Here is a 15606-nt window from a genome sequence, read left to right as displayed (position 1 = left end):
GAGTGTGTTGGTGAGATGAACCCCTGACTGTGGGAGGAGAGGTGAAGAAAGGAGAGGGTATAGAGCATTGAAGCACTCTTATATGTTAATGTTTTCAGGCACTTTAGGATCGGCCTGTGTGCTCTGGCTCACGGCGTCCAACCCAGATGATAATATGGGGGAAAGGAAGACCTGGAAGCAGCAGGTGGGCTCATGGCTCGGCCCACACAGGATTTCTGTTTGGCTGCAAAACAGCCTCCGGAGAGTGAGGCGGGAGAGTGGATCAATCCATCTGTGGTGAAGCTGGTGGGAGAAGGTGGCGGGGGCGGCGTGGCTTGTTTAGCTTTATTATCGCCTTGTTTGTCCTCCCCCCCACCACCCCCATGTCTTTTGGCCTGATTGTCGGTACGCCAAAGTGAAGCTGAAGGTTTTGCCAGTTGTCATAGTGACAGTCAAACAGGAACAGAACGTGACGGAGCGAAGCAGGTTGTGGTTAGACGCTGTTCACAAATCCCTCTGGTCCACATCATGCGGCACCAAAATGTTTTTATTATGAAAGGAGACCCCAACAATCGAACCCTTTTCTGCATCACTACCCGAACCAGGATTTGAATCCTTCCCCGAATCTGTGTCTGTCTCTCTGTCTTCTCCTTTCCTCTACTCCATCCTCTCGCCTCCACCAGAATAACAGAAAGCCGCAGCCTCTGAGTCTGGTCCTGCAAAGGTTTCTTCCTGTTATGACTGTTGTATTTGGCGTGATATAAGTAAAGTTGAATTGAATTGTTTGCAGACGACAGAGAGGTATGCCTTTGACTTAACGCCGATGATCCCAGAAGTGTAGCTGCTATTAAAAACCAAGATACAGTCGGCCCAGGATTCGCTGGAGAGATTATATCTCTGGCTTGTCCTGGGAGCGTCTCGGGGTCCCCCCCCAGAAGAGCAGGAAGAAGTTGCAGGGGGCAGGAGTGCCTGGGCTTCTCTGCTCTCTATGCTGCTACTGTGACCCCAATCGGACTAATTGGGGAAAAACGATGGATGGATGGATGGATGGATGGATGGATGGATGGATGGATGGATGTGGTGAAAATGCACTTGTCCGAGAATGGTTCAATACAAGCTTGTGTTCTACTGTTAGTTTATGTCTGCCTGTTTTATACAGTTTAATCAAAAGATGTTGATCATGTTTACAAAACAAGTCTCTCTAAACGAGGCCAAATGAATGAGCTTCATTTACAACATGCTACGATGGGATATCAATGCATTTTGATTGGACGGCACTTTGGGCAGCCGTCTTCTGTTACTGGATTAACAGATGTCCAGACCGTGATTATATCTGGCTAAGAATGTGGAAATATATATTGAATTTAGTAAAATGTGAGTGACTGGCATTGTTCCTTTCCACTGTGGTGTGTTTGTGAGTACTGGTTAGCACTGCTGTCTCACTGTAAAGTTCCTTGTTTGGATCAATGAGATGTTTCTGTGCGACGTTTGTTTATTCTGTGTATTGTGGCTTTTTCCTACGATCCTAAGATTTACAAAGTTGATAGCAGTGAATTTCAATGTGAACGTGTGTTTCTAGTGTGTATGAGGTGTTTACAGGTGAACAACTTGCACAGTTCAGTTTAGTTCTGTAAATAATGTACTTTTTTACTATTCAATGTAAAATTACTTCAGATGTATTTACATTTGTGTTGAAGCACAGCTGTGAATTTGGTTCAACAGAAGGAAGGTTTTTCCTATTTAATAACGTAGAAAAGCAGTGCCGCAGTGTTTCGATGTCAACATGTTTTTAATTTTATTTTTATTCTGGTGGCTTTGGTGGTGGTGAGTGGGGGAGGGGAGCCAGGCGTATTAGAGCCCAATATGTAACAACGACCCAAACTGAAACAACAACTTGAATTGTTATAACATAAAATGTAATGAAACCTGAAATGTAATAACTGTTCAATAATGTAATATGACCCTGAGCCCAAAACACATTTAAGAAATTTGAATAATTTCTCCAATTAAAACTAAAGACTTTTTATCTTCCATTATGGGGCAGGCAAAATATGTTTCCCCTCATATTGTAATAATTTTATTGCATCATAAGGTGAATCATTGATTTAAGGTTTGGACTTGAACTTGGCCTGCTTCAATTTGAATAAAACTGAAAGAACAAGTTCAAATAGTTTGAACTACTTGTTTGTACAGGGACGTGCGTAGGACGTTCAAATTAAAATGAGCTTTTCCCATCATCTGATCAATTTCCCCTTCGTCATGGAAGCGACTGTTGCAGGCCTCCATGTGTTTGGATGAAGATTCCAGACTGGAAGATAAACCATCATTAAGCTCAACAACTTCACACATCTTTTGCACGATGAAGTTGAGTACTTGTACACACACTTACTAGCTGCTGTCGCTTTGTGGATCGAGATGCTTCATTGGAATAAAAAGATGTGAAAGGATGTCTTCAGGTGTGAACCCTATGACAGGATCCAGGCAGAGCATCTTTACCAGCAAATCAATGAAGAACACCCGGTCCCTCTCAGTAGTTTGGACTGGAACTCGGGCCTTGAGGGACAGAAGAATCAAGCAAAAACAATTTTGAAAAAATAACTAAACTTGTTCAGTAACAAATGTTTTCCAAAAGATTTCACCAACCTGTACAAGATCAAGCAGTTTCCTGGTCACGTCCTCGGTCCCTCCTGCTGAAGACATTTGAGGACGACTTTCACCTGGTGACTGAAGAGAGGAATGAAATGATTAGATCAACATGCAGAAGACAGTAAAAAATACACAACTTTCACTGATCAGTCAGTAGAGAGACAGTGAATAGTACCTTTAAAGTCCAACCCAGGGGCTGCTCTCCTGAAGTTCTTGTATAGAAATACTGTCCAGTTTAGACGCCACCTGTCCAACAACCTGTCCGGTGGCTGTCCCATAAGGGATACGATGAGTCACATCTGTGGACACGACACAGTGTTGGAGCATTCTTTCAAAAAGACACACCAATATTGCTCTATGCATTATGTACTATTTACAGATGTACTCATTTCAATAGAAGAAGTTTTACACATCGATGCACAAAGTGTCTTGACTTTTGAAAAGATGTTTGCCTTTATAACAACTAAGTGCTTTAAATCACTGAGTACAAACTGTAACATGAATCACTTATTAACTCTGTCAAAGAGGTTGCAATGATTCTAATTATAAACTACTAACTGATATTTATCATATCAAAACTCACATCATGCACATTTGCAGTGTGGGGGTCGGGTTGCTCAACATCTGTGAAGAGAGAAAGTTGCTTATTCTTCAATGTGTGTTAGAAGATATCCTTATGTAAGCTCATTATGTCAACCATCACATACCTTTCAAATTGGCTTCATCATGACTCGCTCTTTCGTTGCTATTTTTCTCTTCTTCACGCACGTCACTGAGCTCTCTTTCCAGAGAGCTGATTTTTTACTTTGTGGTCGTCTGTTTATGGTTGGAGCACCACTAATATACTGTAAGACACAAGCAAAGACAATCAGACCTGCTCAATTTTATTTTTACAATATCTCAGTTAATGTTATTGTGGTCTTCAATCTCCCTCTCATTTCATTTACATCCAAAAGTACGTGGTTCTACTGGAAATACTTGTGACATCAAATGTATTTACCAACAACTTACATTCAAAACCTGGACCACTTCATGAAGGATTTTCCCTTCTTGTGTTTCCATTTCCAGAAGCTGTGGTGGTAACGTCAGGTCTTTCATTCTCCAGTCACTATAATCTGCAGCAAATATTTTTAATAATATATATTGTCAATTTTTCACAGAAAATCTGCAACACACTCATAGTAATTACACTCCGATATAATCGCTCACGTGTGTGTCTCACAACTGCTGGCAGGTGAACTCGCATTCAAACTGAAGTTAAAGTAAATAAACGATCAAACCGTGTCGTCCAAGTACAGTTGTGAAGTCCTATTCTTTTATCGCCAAACATGATGTCAGAAGCCATAATGAAGAAATAAATTATTTACAAGAAAAATTCTCTTTAAATTTTAATATAAATGTAATCACTCTTTTGATGTAAATGGAATCACTCCAAAAAGTATTGTGACTAAACGTGTTCCCTAGATAACGTTGATTCATAATACCTTTTTGAGCTTGTCATATACAAGTGTTGTGTTGTGTTGACATGTTTATAAATGTATTGACATATTCACATGTGCACTGTTGGTCGAGTGGTTTAGAAAACATACCTATCATGAAAGAGGTTTGGGTTTGATCCCAGGAGGTGTCACTTCCCCCCCCCCCCCCCCCCCCCCCATTGCCTCACATCATCTAGACGTCCTGTTTGGACGTTTATATGATGTCCAAACAGGACGTCCATGCAATGTCCAGGAAAGGCTTGGCTTGGTTGGAAGATCTCCACCTGCCCGTGTGCCGAAGTGTCCTTTGGCAAGACACTGAACCCTAAACCACTCCCATTGGAGTGAGGCTGCACAGTCCTGTGATGGGTGGTCAGCTCAGACTTCAACTTTTCCATGATTCCTATTGGCCGGAGTTTAACAGCACAGTCGAGCTCAGACGAAGGGAGTGACACAGCGAGTTGTGAGAAGAGCGAAGTGTCGACCAGCTTTGCAGCGATAAAGTGATCACTCCTAGAGAACTTCTACTGAGACATGACTATGTGGCATGCCTCCTTCATCACCAGCGCTGTGTTGGTCCCTCGTTGGCCAGAGTGTTCAGCTCCATCGTGATCAGTGGTGGCCAGTTGGTCAGTTTGCTGCCGTATTTTCAGCACATTCTTCATGAAACAGGAGAGTGAACTTGCTGATCCCGGGTGCATCGGTGCTCCTCTTTTGCAGTGTGTTGTATAAAACATCCACTTATGGCATCAGCAGTGAGAAGAATTCTCGGAGCTGCAGAAAGACTCTGTCCCAGAGTTTCTTTATGAGGCCATGTGCCTCACTTATGGTGACCTCATCCCGTCCTGGCTGTGAGAGTTTGTCCTCCAGACACTGGATCAGTGCAGCCCGATTCTCCCAAACACTTTCACTGACTGATGGTCTTGGACAATGCTGTCATTTTTTTTTTGTTGTTCCCGCGATTTAAGTCTGACTGCTTCCAAACCCACACAGACTGAAAGACAAACAAATTGTCCTGTCAAGAAATGATAATTTTGTTAAAATATTTGCCCGGAAACTGTGGATTCTGAGTTGTTTCCAAAATATATTATAATATTTTAATGGGCCAGAGGCCATGAGTGCGAGGTCACGATCACGGCTGCTTGCAGCTTTAATCTATATTCAGTTTCTCAACAGCGGGAGGCTGAAACTCGTCTGTGTCAAGAAAGAATCCTACATACCTCCAACTGTGAGAGAACGCAGCAGATTGTTTTAAAGAGGACACCCGCGTAACCCCGGTCTTCTCTCCACTTCTAGTGGGACGGTTTTGAAATCACTTTTAAAAAGTTATTGGTCACTATTACAGCTTGTGTCATATGTTTCTTTAACGCCCATCTTTTCTGGAGCAGCGTGAAGGCTGAGGCCCCGTTTACATAAAAATGTGTGTATCTGTAAAACTTCCTTCGCGGTCCATAGTCCATATCGGTAATTTAATAGTTGAGACTCACCCCTGGTAGCATCCGATTTGTCATCAGTCCATACGGATGTCGGGTTCTCTCCATTTTGTTCACGTTTATAGCGTATTGTTCTCTGCTCACGTCTGTGCGGTTTCATTACAAAAACAAGCAACAGCGCCCTCCCGTGGCCTGGCATACTAACTACATTGCTGTCAGTGTGTCTGCTGCAGTGGAAACGCACCACTTTTTTTGAACAGATTAGATGTTATCACATGTCGTGTAAACGGGGCTTGAGTGAGCAAACTATTCATAGTTCCATTGTTATGCCTTTCATCAGGTGTTTCTCCTCCAGTCTTGTCAAACATTCACTCCACTGATACTTTGCGGCTTTAAATACCTTTTGAGTTGCAGCAGGAAAATGTTCTACGGTAAATATGTGATCTGCTTCACTCTATATGTCAACATTTGGTCAACAGTAGACACCGTAACGTATCTGCATCTTTCAGATATCACATGGTATAGTTAGACTTTGGCCATTTGTGACCCCGAGATTTCATCTTGAGATGTTGTTTGGTTTTTTTTTTCAGCTACAAGTGAGAAAACAGATTTTTCACCAGTTTGTTTCATCGTCTTTGTACATCAGTGTGGATGACCTCCTATTCCTCTTCGATTTATGATATTGCACTGTTTGTGTGTGAAAAATCTTATAAAAGTTCCACATTGCATATACAAAAACTCACTGCATTCTGATGGATACAGATAAACAAATAAACAAACAAATAAATAAATGCACAACTACATTCCATTAAAATGTGACATTTTGCTTCGTACACTTTTCTTGCAAAAGTTTTTGCAAGTGTTGCTTCTAGATTACCTTGCCTATAAACTTCATTGCTTACTTTTTTTTGGGGGGGGGAAGCAAAGAGATAACAGACTACAGGGGAAACACAAACTACTGTGACTTGCTTTATAATTGGATTTCTGGTGCACATACTGTAGAAATCCACAAGGATCCTCCACTGTGGTGTTTGTTTAGTTTAGTTTAGTTTTGTTTTCTTTATCAGCTGCTGAATACGCCACAGAATAAAATGGAGACTGCTGGATAAAAATAGATTTTCAGACCTTGTTAGTCACTGTAATTATAGCTTATGCTCTCAGTAATTGGCGGACATGTACTGTTGATATTGGAGCCAGAAACAACTGCAGATTGTAGCCCCACGGCAGACAATCCCCGAATCCTTTCCCGATTAAACAAAGCCGGGTAATGACTGCGGGTGCGGCAGATGGTTTTCACCTCTTTTACGTGGCTGCTCACGTCATCTTTTCACCGTCTTTTGACAGGATGAAGCCGACGTGTTTAGAAATTAGCTATCTAATTTGCTTCACAGAGATGATCAACTTCATTTTTGCGTTAGGCAGGTCGAGTTTGGTGGAGTCGGTCCATGTTAATAAATAACCCCTCTCTCTTTCTACCTTTGTGTTTTTTGAGATTGGAATTTGCATCGGTGCCAGTTAAAATAAATTTGATTCTAAAGATGTTCCGCCAAATAGTTTGCTTCCTCATTATTCTGATCATGATTATTATGTTTGCGTTACATCTCCGATGTGGAAAGACCTGATGTATTTGCGTTTATGCGCGGAATTCAAATTGCAGATGCTGAATACAGAAAGACAAGAAAAAAAAGAACACAAACTGGGTTGCAGCGAATTCAATTTAAAGCAGCAAGTAGACGATTGGTGAAGTTCTTCTCCCCAGTAATTTAACCTGGTTTGAAATACCCAAAGGTTGCGTGGTGCTGGCCCTCGCTGTTCACAGCCCTCATGGGTGGTGAGGCGGCTGGAAACTGTGAATTAGATCTCATAATAAGATGGTGTTTCACCAGTCTGCTTTTAACGTGCTGCACTGTGCCTGATTGCAAGACAGTCCGATTACTGGCCAACACAAGCCTCCACTCCGGAGAGGAGGGGGAGGATTTGAGGTGGCGCATGTGGAACGCCAACCTTCAGAAACTATCAGCTGTACCAATTAGAGGAGTCCCTGGTATCGTAACCGGCCCAGCAGGACTCTTCTCGTCTTTTCACTTTCTCTGTGTGAATCCTGTCTGGACCGCCCGTCACATCTGATTCACTCATTCCATCCTCTTGTCTTCTCTTTCACACAATACCACAATATCTGCTGTTAAGCACAAAATGATATAGAAACACTGGGATTTGGTCAAAAGAAGTGACAATATGTACTTCCATATTTGGATATTTCGATACAGATATTGATCAAGATAAAGAATATTTCTGCTGATCTTGTGTGGATATCGAAGAACTCCCATCTAAATTCACTTAACAGGTTGTTTATGGAAAAATGCTGTTATAAGCAGACCGTCTCACTGTGTGTATTTCTTTGATGCAGCCTTCACAGGTTAATTCAATTGCCTTAATTCCACTTTACCTCCATGTTCACTTGTATAACACCGTAAGTACACATTTGGCAGCTTCAGTAGTATAAACCCACAAGGCGGCTACGTTACAGAGTTCTTAGCCACTCATCATTGACAACATACTCTGTAGCAATGTGCTTTTCAGTACTTCAACTTTCATCACAGGGGGGTGAAATTATTCCTTCCTCTTATTGCTACTTCACTTGCTCGCCGCACTGAACACTTCAAATGCATGTCTTTTATAAGCAGAGAGAAGATGACCCCTCTGCTTTTAAAAGACAAAAATCTCACCCTGATAAATCCAAACTCACAACCTGAGTTTTAACAGTATCACCGTTGCTTCATGTGCAGGGAAAAGTCACATGGCGGTGCAGTGGTTTGCGCTCTAGTTTCATAGAGAGAAGGTCATGGGCTCAAATAGCTGCCGGGGCTTTTTTGTGTGGAGTTTGCATGGTTTAGCTGGGATTGGCTCCAGTGCCCTACAACCCTGCATTTTCAGTACAGAAGCAGTATAGATGATAGGTGGATGTAAAAATGATGCAGGTTATCAGATCATCTTTAGAATCGACTTTATTTTCCTGCTCACTTGGTACTGCCAGCGAAACAAACAAACAAACAAAAAAACAACCTTTTTTCTCTCAGGTAGTAAAGGTCATCACTCGGCAAGTTTTACTCAACGAATGAAGTTCGTTCCACTCCCAGGAGATAGCTCTAAAAATGTGAGATTGTCCTCCTGGCATTTTGATAAAGATCAATTTCGTATAAAATCTGGCCTTTGGGGGGGGGGGGAAAGCCTCAGAGGCGTCACCCCTCTTTTTTACTTCTTGTGAAAAGGTGCACTGAAATTTATCTTCTGTCCTTGAAGAGTGGACGGGTTGAAAGAGTGAAGGGCACAGAAATCAGCGAACAACGGTCTAGAGACGGGACTGGCATCTGCTTTCAATCAAGTCTCTTTGAAAGGCAGCCAAAGTCTTCCTGTTCCTTCGTTTCTGAGCTCAAGTGTTCATCCAGATCCCACCAATAAATGGGAATCAGGCGTCTGAGGCCGACGTCAAGCAGGAAAACAAGCTTTCCAAGAATCATTGTTGTTTGATTTCATGTTTTTATGATGTGGAACTACTACATAAGAAACTTTATGGTTCTTTTGCCTGTCAAGCTTTTCTTTCTCAAGCAACACATTATAAATACACTATTCAGTTAAATGGTCTTGACCATGGAGAAACAAACATGGCAACATTATGACTTTACAGGTAAAGGTTGTAGTGTGTTTTAGGTTTACCCATAAATTTGACCCAAAAGCCAAATATCCCTCACCTTATGTGAGTAGTGTGTATAAAAACTATACTGAGATCCTGTTTCTAGTGGAAATGCATAATTTTTTGCTTTAGAAAAGTTTCACGTTTACATTACACGATTACAAACACGCGCATGTGCAGAAGAACTATTGGGCGCTTCCTGGAAGAAAGAAAATTACAAAAATAGTGTAACATCTCTGCTTTTCTTATTGTTGCAATGATGATGTTTGTTGGGTCCTATTATTTTATGGGACTTGAACGCACCATTAGAGCGAGGTGGCCTGTCATTGGCTGTGAGTGGAGAAGGGGAGCGGTTCAGGTGAACAAGCGTGAGGAAACAGACTGTCTGTCTGTCTGTCTGTCTGTCCAGTTCAGTAATATAGCAGCTTTACAGACAAACTCTTCCTCGGGGACGCTACCATAGTAACGCACTGTGACTTGGATAATTAACTTTAATCTGATTACTGGTTTGGAAATAGTAACGCATTAGAGTACTCGCTACCGAAATATGTATATATGAATTGTTTATTTATTTATTGCCATTTTCTTTTCTGTACATTCTATTATAGCCTATTTCTATGGGAACAAATTTCTTCATTAAAATATCGAGAACGTCCCAGGGAAACATGAATAATTATCAGATGTCGTCCCAACGGAGTCATGTGACGCTTCACTGTCTCCCGAGAGAACTTGTGTTAAAGCTTCACAAGAGTAGCATTTTTAATGGGACACCAGTGGTGGAGTTGTGAGTGAGAAGTCAGGCTGACAGCGAGGACACCGATAAGCTCCTGGTCAAGTCTGCAAAAATCTTCTCTTCTTCCTGGCTTCAGGTCTTTATGCACCCGTCCGTTCTTCAGACTCTGAAACGTGCGGATCCAGTCCCTCATTTTCCTCAATCACCGCTTTTAGAATCATCTGATAAAACGTGGTGAAATGTTTTGAATGTCAATTGGTTGTGTGCATAATGCAAAGCAACGCAAGGGTGTGTGTGTGTGTGTGTGTGTGTGTGTGTGTGTGTGTGTGTGTGTGTGTGTGTGTGTGTGTGTGTGTGTGTGTGTGTGTGTGTGTGTGTGTGTGTGTGTGTGTGTGTGTGTGTGTGTGTGTGTGTGTGTGTGTGTGTGTGTGTGTGTGTGTGTGTGTGTGTGTGTGTGTGTGTGTGTGTGTGTGTGTGTGTGTGTGTGTGTGTGTGTGTGTGTGTGTGCGTGCGTGCGTGCGTAATATACGACAAAGCCTGGATGCCGAGTGTGTTAATGAAGGAAAACCTCCGACTGTGCCAGACTGTAGGAAGCGGCGATAATGTGAACTTTATGATCCCCCCCCACACATACACACATACTTTAAAAAATGTACTTGATGTGCAGATGGTCCTTCTTTTCTTTCAGTTTTGTCTATACTGTTGACTATCCATCTGTTAGTGCAGCGTCTTCATTATCTCCGATGTTGTTGTCTTCATTATGCAGCGAAATGTGACTTTCTTTTTTTTAACTATGAAAGATTAAAGAAGTTTGTCGCCACGTCGGCTTCCAAACTTTAAAATCTCTGTCAAATGTGTGCATAGACGTAAACTTCCCTCTTTGGAACGATGTCACATTATTTTCTTGTAAATGTAATGATATATATATATATATATATGTGTATATACAATACATAGATATCATAACATTCCTGCAGTTTAAGGAATAACTATAGACTCAAGCTTTTCAAGTGAAAATGGAAACTTCCGTTACGTTTTGGGCTCCGTTTCCACAACAACGGTTCTCGGAATCACTGAAAGCACAACTTTTTGAAAACGGCTTCCAAGATGGAATTTTTCGTAAATGCTCTGTCTCCGTAGAAACGAGGGAAAATGCTAATTCTTTTAAAACACCCCGACTTATGCACGTGTGTGTGTGGTTTCATCACAGAAACAACAAACAGCACCCACTAGTGGCCCTGCAAGAAAACTACCTCATTTTCCAAAAAGGAAACTAGTTCCCTTTTTATTCCGTTGACGTTGCAGGTTTCTGGGAAATAAACTTTTTATTGACTTTGATATAATCTTGTTAGTGTAGTTTCATTAGTACATACAATACAGCCGCTGGCTTACATGATGTATTGCAAAGTTACTCCTGTGCTGGAAAAGACTTCCTTGTTAAATCCACTGTCAGTTTAAAGGCACTGTCGGATCAACATTTTTCATATTTTTTACCTCATCAAAGATCTCACTTCAGCGCTTGTGTGGTGTCAAAAATGATGCTCTGCCCTTCATACTCAGGTGTTCAGTCGGCGCAGACTGCTTCAGGAGATGAATGTAGAGAAAGGGGTTATTGTTGTGGACTCTCTGTGGCGAAGCTCAAACATGTGACTGGAGGAAAAAAGAAGAAAGACTATTTCAAGTGGAATTTTCTCCTAAGATTGTTTTTTATTAGATACTACTACTACTAAACCTTGGATTTACACAGCGTCGAATCTTGTTAACTCTGAAACTTCTTGTTGGTTCTGATTAAAAAGTGAAGACAATCATCCATCCCACGGTGATGTGCTGCATTAGATTAATGAATATGAGTCTCTTCATCCCAGAAATGATGCACTGTAATTTGTTTTCATAATTGAACCGTCAGAAAATTTGAATAACCTCGCACCTGTTGACCTTAATCAGCGGCTGTAAGTGCTCGCTCGTCGCACTCCACATGTCCCCGGGTGGCGGGACCACATCACCGCTGCACTTCTCCGCACGCTCGCTCAATTAGGACCGGAGTGCCCAGAGCTTTCGGACGCCTTTTGTTGATTCTCCATGATAGAAAACCCACACGGAGGATCAGCATTGATGAGATGTTTTTTATTGTTTTTTTTCCCCCTTGTCTTGTTCGACAGCTTGGGCAAACAATAGTATGTGATTCAGAGCCTTCCAATCCAGTTTATACTCTTGCAACAGGAAGAGACTTAAGAGTCTCAGGGCGGGGGAACAACAGACACTACCCTAGTTAATGCTACATATACTATTTACCAGTGACGTGCGGTGAGGTTCATGGCTGGTGAGGCACTGACTTCATCACAGTCAGATTTACAAACATATGAACCCTAAAGAGGATCTTATTCACCATTTGATTGGCAGCAGTTAACGGGTTCTGTTTAAAAGCTCATACCAGCATTCTTTACACATACAAACTGTAGCACACAAAAAAGCACATTTAATAAAAAAAAACGTTATTATGGTCTTACCTTTACCTGCCGCTGCACTTGACTTGCTAACTGTAGCTTGTTGTCACTTATTCTGCTGCCGAGGAGTCGCAAGAAGGATCCCTGGGATCACTAGCGCCCTCTACCATGAGGCAGGAGAACTGCGTGCCTCACCCAGTGCGTCTTCGCAGCCGTTTTATGATTGCTCAGCACAAGAAACACGTTACACACATACAATTGTAGACAAAATACACTGTACATTATATACCTCAGTGAACTAAACTATGGAAATGTATATTATAATTCATATAGCAAAAGTGTTTGAACATTTTAATAGCGACATACAGAGAGATAGCAATACGGTCTCACTGCACAGCAGGCCAGCAGTTAGCCGAGTCATTGCGCAATCCATGGTGAGGCTCAGCTGGCTGCTGCCTCACCGCAAGTCTCTTCTCAGTATTTGAACGGTAAATGTGAAAATTCAGCGATTTTGAATAAAAATAATCTAAAACTGGTGAAGTTAAATGGAAAATAACTTTATAGTATAATAACTGGATACATATAACAATTTAATAAATTTTTTTCTTTCCATGATGGCAGGTGAGGCACTGCCTCACCTGCCTCCCCTGACTGCACGTCACTGCTATTTACAGTTATCACACTGATCCAAACAGCAGCTCTACCTGGACAGTCACGTGATTTTCAAGCAGGGACATAAATTAACAGAGTAGAAACAACAAAAGAAGAACATGATTTGTATTATTTACAGTTTTTTTGGCGTAGAGTTCAGACAACGTGGAAGGCTGAGGGTCTACTTTAGTTGGTCACACTGTTCAGAAATACACAGAAATGTACATAATGACACATTTTCAAAATTAGATTAGATTAGACCCGACTTTATTAATTCTAGCACAGCTCCACATTGCACAATTAGTTAAAGATAGTTAGTATAGTGGCACACAAGAGAATAGATTATGTATATATAAGTAGATAATTGGATATACACATGGGAGTACAGGAAACCCAGATTGGGGGGGGGGGGGGGGATACACATAGTAGCAGTAATATTGTTATATTGAGCTGTTCTAGTTTCTATTTACTTTGAGGCAACAATGTGGCGTCAAGACGGGCGTAACAAATGAGTGTCGTCTGTCCCGGAGTGAATGTTTCCAACAATGGTAATGAAACAATGAAAGGTTGTTGTCATGTTTCATTATTTGAGGTGAACATCTTTAAGTCGTTCCGTCGGTCAAATGTCAAGAAAAGTCAAGCACGACTTCCGAAACTCACAACAAGACAATAGAAAGCTGGGAAATATTGCCAAGTGGTTTGAGTTCTTTCTGCTGAGTGACCCAAGTTCAGATTGTATCCTGTTAAAGTTCTGACTTTAGTCATTGACGAGATGGAGAGCCGCAGCTGAAAACATATCTCCAACGATACATAATATTTTCAGTGTAACACTGAAGACATCAGCAGACATCTGTGAGCTCTTGTTTTTCTGCTTCCACTCTGTTGCGTCTTAAGTTTGCAAACTTTCGGGGCTTCAAACAGATGCCATCCTGAACCAAAACTCTTTAATTACATCCCAAATCTGGCCTCTACATATGTGTCACAAATAGGAAATGATTGACGGCTGTCGTCCCGGCTGACTTCCCGGACCAGCCGGTCACTGTGCCAACAGCAGCAGCTTTTGTCTGCACAGATTTCTTTTTACACGGGCTCATTCTCCTTCAAGGACTCAAGATGGCAATGTCGCCATGAATTTAGCTCAAGTTGGAAAGGCTCTCATGTCGACACAAGGCTCAACTCCACCGCCAGATCACACAATGTTCATTTGACTTGGCACTGAATGGATTATATATAGCTTTGTCTCGAATTAATCCTCGTAGTTTGGTAAGTAAATCAAGCCCTGGTTTTCGTTCTGGGTGTATTTTCAGTTTATCTGAAACAAAAGCAAAATAGACTTCAATTTTGGCCTTCGCTTCTAGTAAATACACAAATTGAGTGTTTTCCCTTTTCAGCCCTGATTTGTTCCATTAGACCTCTGAAAGTCTGCTGTGGTGTGACTCCAACATGTGTTCAGTAGATCCTTTAGTTTTGGACTGAGCTCGATTCTCCAGCACATCCCACAGATGCTGGATTGGATTGACATTTGAGGAAGTTAGAGATTCCGTCAAGCTGAAACAGTTTTTTTTCTTGAGAATCGGGGGGTTACCATTTTCCATGAAAGGGTCTGCACCAATGCTTTGGTAGATGTCCGATTTCATCCAGATGAATGGGAGGACCCAAAGTGCTCTATATCATTGATTACCAAGCTTTTTCTTGACAGACCCAAATTCTTACCATTTTAAACCGAGCGACCCCCCACCCCACACCCCCCACCCCCCCACCACCAAACCTTGTACAATTACAAACAAACAATGAAGGAACCTCATATCTCACTACGTATATCTGAAATACAAGAAGCTGTATTATTGGTTTTGTTCTGTATTGATGAGATCCTTTTCATTCACCGGGTTTTCTCATGTAAACACTTCAACTTCGTTATTTTGTGACAGCCATTGAATTAAATGCCAACTCCCCTATTTTTAAGACATTAAAAAAAAATGTTGTACACCTTAAAATAAAGACATATTCGTAACCGCCTATTAATCTTTTGGACGGCCCCTGTTGCGATCACACCCCTCCGGGAATCGGGAATCACCACTATATATACTGTGTATATATATATATATATATATATCGCACCACGGGTTTGCATTGTTCCCATCATGCATCTTGCCATTGCATCCTGGTGCAACATGTTGGCAAGCAACAAACTCCTGTCCACCCACACGATGTGAAGGAAAACATGGTCGATCAGACGGTACGAGTCCCCTGCTGTGTTTTTCGGACACCTCTCTGTCAGAAGCAACATTATTTTCTGCAGCAGTTTGAGCTCCAGCAGCATATTGACCGTCACCTTTGACCCTGTGGTCGTTGCACCACTTTTCTGTCCTTGGACAACCAACCAACGCAGAGTCGAATGGCCCCACCAGAGCGGCAGTTTTGAAACTCACTTAAATCTTCAATTTCCAGCTGCTGTTCCCTAGAATTTCCAAAAGCGGCTGATCGCTCTCTCTCTCTCTCACACACACACACACACACACACACACACACACACACACACACACACACACAC

General features: G+C 41.8%; 1 protein-coding gene across 1 annotated transcript in view; it reads left to right on the top strand.

The window, feature by feature from the left end:
- The window catches only part of LOC308114532 (myelin basic protein-like), a 67582-nt gene that overhangs the window by 22108 nt on the left and 29868 nt on the right, over positions 1 to 15606 (top strand). The gene's annotated exons all lie outside the window — the stretch shown is intronic.

Source organism: Lipophrys pholis (genome assembly GCF_963383615.2).
Source record: "Lipophrys pholis genome assembly, chromosome: 9".
Lineage (NCBI taxonomy): Eukaryota > Metazoa > Chordata > Actinopteri > Blenniiformes > Blenniidae > Lipophrys > Lipophrys pholis.
The sequence above is the reverse complement of the archived record's forward strand: the minus strand, read 5'-3'. Positions and strand labels throughout refer to the sequence as shown.